We start from the raw sequence: 5,906 nt of genomic DNA on the forward strand, positions 1-5,906 counted from the left end.
ATATCATGGCAAAAGAAGATATCACAATGTCAGATTTTTCCAATATCATGCAGCTCTAGATTTTGGTGTTGCTTATACTACTATTCTGAACCAATAATCGAGAACAGAAAGCAGTTGAAGGATGGCGTGTTTAAATCAATTTGTTTTATTATTTATTTATCTGATTCCATTGTATTAATCTGACTCCATTAAAGTTGCTATCATCATTGATAAAGAAAAAGAATCTCAACTCCTTAAATTAGGCAAAGTTGTTTATTAAGTTACATGTTTAAATATACAAACAGTAGAATGAAACAAACTAACATACTGTATAAAGAAACATAGCTGTAAAATATGAACCGCTGTGTAACAAAGACAGTGAAACTGCCTTTGTTAGCATATGACGCTACACACCGGGAGAAGCAGCGTAAAAGCCATTTTCCCCGATCAACAGTTACTTTTCCTTCTTATACCCTTAACAAAGCATTGTCAAATGTGTGAAATACCAAACCCTTAAAACCAGCTGAACATCAAAGCAAAGTTGAGGAGATAAAATGAGGGAGAAGTACATTAACATACTTTCCTCAGGCCATGACTCGACAATAGTATAGTTATATAAAAGATTATCATAGGCAGATCAATTTTTTATGGTGAAAAGCACATAGTTACTGTAAGCAAATGGCAGAGATGTGTATGGGAGCTGTGAGAAACTCTGCCACACCAGGAGGACCCATCCAATGCTTGGAATGTCTCAGTAGTCTTTCATTAGCATATAAGGAATAGAATATAATATTTTCTTACAGTGTAAACCTTGGATTTTGAGTAAACCAGCAGAGTTGAAGAGTGTTACATGGACCGTAATAGCGAACATCAGTGAAATAACATGAGCACACACCGTGCATCTGTGCACATCACACCCCTTCCAGAGCAAGACCAAATCTCCCAATGTCATCTCAATGTTGTGTGAATGGAGCCAGTGGATGTGTTTGCTGAGCTGAAAGAATAGTATTACCCTACTGTGGTGAGCTGATAATCCTGCTGAACTTCCAGAAGGCCCTCTGGCTGGTTGCTGGAAACTCTATCAGCTCCATGCAGTCAGTTTGTCTGGAGCCAATGAAATTACACAACGCTGTCATGCCTTTTATGCAGAGGCACAATACAATGTGACTTTGCTTAATGGTTTCTTTAACCTCAGTGGTATTATTTGTGTTTTGATTGTATTTCAGGGCCACATGTCAGAGGACCAAGCAAAAGAAATTATCTGTCAGTACAGAGTAAGCGTTTGCTTTGGAGTACTTAACAAATGCTGAGATGTTTTTGTAGGGCAGTGTGAAGAAGTGGCACTTTGGCAGCAACTTGAATGTGATTGTAATGTAACTTACATAATTAATGTAAATTAATTATATATGTGTAAATGTAACCGTTTTAGCCGAGGATGGTTTTGATCCATCAACCTCTGGGTTATGGGCCCAGCACACTACCGCTGCGCCACTCTGCTTGTAAAACTACTTTTGCTTGTGTGCTGATCATTTTAAAATGTCCTGGGATAAAACATTGGTTCACTTGGTCTATAACTCAGAGGGTGAAGAAGGGAAACCACCCTCTATTAAGTGTGATTTGTTGTTTGCATGCATGGAGACAAATTATTTAACCCCTAATAAATGCCTTGTTCACTGGGATGCCTCATTGTGGAGGAGTATTCTTGCCACAGGTCACTAACTCTCCAGCTGCCCAATACTTTTTGTGTCGTGCCCCAGTGGCCTAATGGATAAGGCACTGGCCTCCTAAGCCAGGCATTGTGGGTTTGAGTCCCATCTGGGGTGGTTTGTAGCAGTAGAGTGGCGCAGCGGAAGCGTGCTGAGCTCATGATCTAAAGGTTGATGCATCGAAATTATCCTCTGCTGTGATAGCTTCTTTACCTAATTCCACCTCTGAAACAGGAGCTGAGAGTACATGTTCAAACCATGGACATTTCAATTCTTTTGCCTTTTGAGCAAAAGGTGTTGCAAGTTGGCTATATATGTGTAAATGTAACCGTTTCAGCCGAGGATGGTTTTGATCCATCAACCTCTGGGTTATGGGCCCAGCACACTACCGCTGCACCACTCTGCTTGTAAAACTACTTTTGCTTGTTTGCTGATCATTTTAAAATGACCTGGGATAAAACATTGGTTCACTTGGTCTATAACTCAGAGGGTGAAGAAGGGAAACCACCCTCTATTAAGTGTGATTTGTTGTTTGCATGCATGGAGACAAATCATTTAACCCCTAATAAATGCCTTGTTCACTGGTATGCCTCATTGTGGAGGAGTATTCTTGCCACAGGTCACTAACTCTCCAGCTGCCCAATACTTTTTGTGTCGTGCCCCAGTGGCCTAATGGATAAGGCTCTGGCCTCCTAAGCCAGGGATTGGGGGTTTGAGTCCCATCAGAGGTGGTTTGGAGCAGAGTGGAGCAGCGGAAGTGTGCTGGGCCCATAACCAAGAGGTCGATGGATCAAAACCATCTTCTGCTATGATAGTTTCTTTACCTTATACCATCTACGAAACAGGAGCTGAGAGTACATGTTCAAACCATGGACATTTAAATCTTTTTGCCTATTGAGCAAAAAGTCTTGCAAGTTGGCTATATATGTGTAAATGTAACCGTTTTAGCAGAGGATGGTTTCGGTCCATCAAGCTCTGGGTTAAGGACCCAGCAACTTTCCTCTGAGCCACTCTGCTTGCAAAATCTGCTTTTGCTCATTTGCTGACCATTTTAAAATGACCTGGGATAGAACATTGGTTCACTTGGCCCATAACTCAGAGGGTGAAGGAGGGAAACCACCCTCTATTAAGTGTGATTTGTTGTTTGCATTCATGGAGACAAATCATTTAACCCCGAATAAATGCCTCGTTCACTGGGATGCCTCATTGTGGAAGAGTATTCTTGCCACAGGTCACTAACTCTCCAACTGACCAATACATTTTGTGTCGTGCCCCAGTGGCCTAATGCAGGGGTTTTCAAACATTTTCAGCTGAAGGCCCCTTTGTGTAGGGCGAATTCTTTTGGGGACCCCCAAAAAACAAAAATGACGCCACCCACTCAAATTAAAAACTGTACTTAATTTTTTTTAAATTGTATTATTCAATACATTTATATTATTATATATTATTCAATAAATCTATACTATTCATTATCTGGATTATCTGGATTGATCAAATCTTCATGCGCAGTGTTCATTGTGGTCTGCTCTCACTGGATTCCATCAAGCCATATTTTGTGTACGAGTCGTCACTTTACACAGTCTTTTATGCTATTTTTATGCTTTTTTTCTGCCTATGCACAGCTAGACTCTTCTGTATTTACCCTTACAGCTAAGAGTCTAAATGTATCTAAAGATTTAAAGACTTAAAGTTTTAAAGAGTTTTGTCATTCATAAGCCTGTTAACAGTTAACTGTACTGTTGTAACTAGCAATACTACAATGGTGGCTGTAGTGGTTCAGTGTTTTGTTTATTTTTATTCCATTTTTGAATAATTAAAAAAAAAATGTCCTAAATGCAATCTAGAATTGGGTATTCAAGTTCAAAGAGCCACAACTTTTACTTTGCATAATTTTAGAAGCTTTGCTGACTTTAAAATGTTCATACCAGTTTGTTCTATTAATAATAATACTGAACATTACATTTAAATTAGTTACACAAATAAATATGGGAAAAAGTGGAACATGTTGAAAAAAATGCATTTATATTCAGAGTATTGAAATTTGATCAGATATGTTGAGCTCCATTAAATACAGAGCACTAATACATTTTAATATTTAATAATTAATTAGCCCTATAACATAACACAAAAAGATACATTATAATTTTTATAGGTTATAGTGGTTTTACTCAGGGCGTATACAATATAGTTTTTTTTTAATCATCCAGTTATGAACCAATGCAAGTAAGAGGTCCACTGCAGAGCTCATCAAGCTGTCATTAGTGTAACAGGAGTGAAACTCTGAGAACTTGCTGATGTAATGACAGCTCCATTCATTGTTATTGCAGCACTTTTTGTTTTACAATTTTAATATGTTTGTTTGCCATGCTGCAAAGAGGACCGTCTGATATTAGTACAATGCAAAGTGTGAAGCCTGTCGCACTGTGGACGAAGTGCAATGTTGTGCCGTGTCTTTAAAATGCTATTTGTTCCCTATGAGTGAAGCCTGCGCAGAGAGGCGCGCACTCCGCAGCACCCAGCTGATCGGTTACTTAGGAACGCAAGCCATAAACAGGGAAGTGCTTTCAGCCATGATAATGTTCTTATTGATCATGTATAACTGAAATATAGTCAGTTAAATAGACCTGAGCATTCATTTAGGTGTTTAGCGTAAAAGAGGCAAGCGTAAGTGAAAGGTAAACACTGTCAGGTGCAGCAGACAAGCGCCAAAAAATCACAGGAAGCGCCCGGCCAAAAGTCCCCGTGCACAGAGGCGGGCCGCTGCGCTTCTAGTCCTGTGTCACGAAAATGTCAACTGCATTTAAATGACATAAGCATAAAGCTTAATTTTTGCAGTACTTTTGAGCTCAAATTATAATAAAAAATATATTAAGCTTCAGAATGATGCGGGACACAAAATTCATCCATGTGGGCCCATTTATTACCCATCATCTAAAATTTCTTTGCGGCCTATGGCCCCAGAAAGCTATCCAGGGGTCCACCTCTCTTCCTGAACTTGAAGATAGGCAGCAAAGTGCCCCCTGGCCCTCCACCTAGGGGCCTCTGACTCCAGCAAGCTACCCAGGGGGCCACCTCTCTCCCTGGACTTGCAATATAGGCCCCAGGGTGCCCCCTGGCTCTCCACCTAGGGGCCTCTGACCCCGTCAAGCTACCCAGGGTTCCACCTCTCTCCCTGGTCTTGCAGTATAGGAACCAGTGTGCCCCTTGGCCCTCTACCTAGGAGCCTCTTGCCCCAGCAAGCTACCCAGGGGTCCACCTCTCCCTGGACTTGCAGTATAGACCGGAGAATGCCCCCTGGCCCTCCACCTTGAGGCCTCTGACCCCAGTAAGCTACCCAGGGGTCCCCCTCTCTCCCTGGACTTGCAGTAGAGAGCCCAGAGTGCCCCCTTGCCCTCCACTTAGGGGCCTCTGACCCCAGCAAGCTACCCAGGGATCCACCTCTCTCCCTGGACTTGCAGTATAGGCCCCAGGGTGCCCCCTGGCCCTCCACCTAGGGGCCTCTGACCCCAGCAAGCTGCCCAGGGGTTCGCGTCTCTCCCTGGACTTGCAGTGTAGGCCCCAGGGTGCCCCCTGGCCCTCCACTTAGGGGCCTAGGACCCCACCAAGCTACCCAGAGGTCCACCTCTCTCCCTGGACTTGCAGTATAGGCCCCAGGGTGCCCCCTGGCCCTCCACCCAGGCATCCCTGACTCCAGCAAGCTACCCATGGGTCCACATCTCTCGATCGACTTGCAGTGTAGGGCCCAGGGTGCCCCCTGGCCCTTCAACTAGGGGCCCCTGACCCCAGCAAGCTACCAAGGGGCCACCTCTCTCCCTGGACTTGCAGTATAGGCCCCAGGGTGCCCCCTGGCAATCCACTTAGGGGCCTATGACCCCACCAAGCTACCCAGGGGTTCACCTCTCTCCCTGGACTTGCAGTATAGGCCCCAGGGTGCCCCCTGGCCCTCCAACTGGGGGCCTCTGACCCCAGCAAGCTACCCAGGGGTCCACCTCTCTCCCTGGACTAGCAGTGTAGGCCCCAGGGTGCCCCCTTGCCCTCCACCTTAGGGCTCCTGAACCCAGCAAGCTACCCAGGGGTCCACCTCTCTCCCTGGACTTGCAGTGTAGGCCACAGGGTGCCCCCTGGCCCTCCACCTAAGGGCTCCTGACCCCAGCAAGCTACACAGGGGTCCACCTCTCTCCCTGGAATTGCAGTGTAGGCCCCAGGGTGCCCCCTGGCCCT

General features: G+C 44.6%; 1 non-coding gene across 1 annotated transcript; it reads left to right on the plus strand.

Annotated features, from left to right (window-relative positions):
• The first annotated feature begins 1,729 nt into the window (after positions 1-1,729).
• Positions 1,730-1,802, plus strand: trnar-ccu (transfer RNA arginine (anticodon CCU)). The gene has a single exon. It is a non-coding gene; the product is annotated as a tRNA-Arg (tRNA).
• The last annotated feature ends 4,104 nt before the right edge of the window (positions 1,803-5,906 follow it).

This window comes from Danio rerio, chromosome 21 (genome assembly GCF_049306965.1).
Source record: "Danio rerio strain Tuebingen ecotype United States chromosome 21, GRCz12tu, whole genome shotgun sequence".
Classification (NCBI taxonomy): Eukaryota; Metazoa; Chordata; class Actinopteri; order Cypriniformes; family Danionidae; genus Danio; species Danio rerio.